The sequence below is a fragment of the Odontomachus brunneus genome, unplaced genomic scaffold (genome assembly GCF_010583005.1).
Source record: "Odontomachus brunneus isolate Ranch 3 - 2012 unplaced genomic scaffold, Obru_v1 Obru_scaffold_012, whole genome shotgun sequence".
NCBI lineage: Eukaryota > Metazoa > Arthropoda > Insecta > Hymenoptera > Formicidae > Odontomachus > Odontomachus brunneus.
The window spans coordinates 3,393,261-3,393,520 of NW_022639462.1; positions in this window are offsets into that span (position 1 = coordinate 3,393,261).

Genomic DNA, 260 nt, shown 5'->3' on the forward strand with positions numbered 1-260 from the left:
GGGTTTGATGAAAGACGAAAACAATGGAGCGATAATGATGGAATTCGTCGGTCTCAGAGCGAAGATGTACGCGTTGAGAGTGAACGGTAAAAGGGATGCAAAAAAGGCCAAAGGCGTTAAGAGTAATGTCGTAACGCGAACGATAACTTTTAATGACATACATTTATACACAATGTTTGAAAGAGGAGATTGAAACGACTCGCCAACAATCATGCATTAGATCAAAATTGCACGAAGTGTACACAGTGTCCGAAACGAAA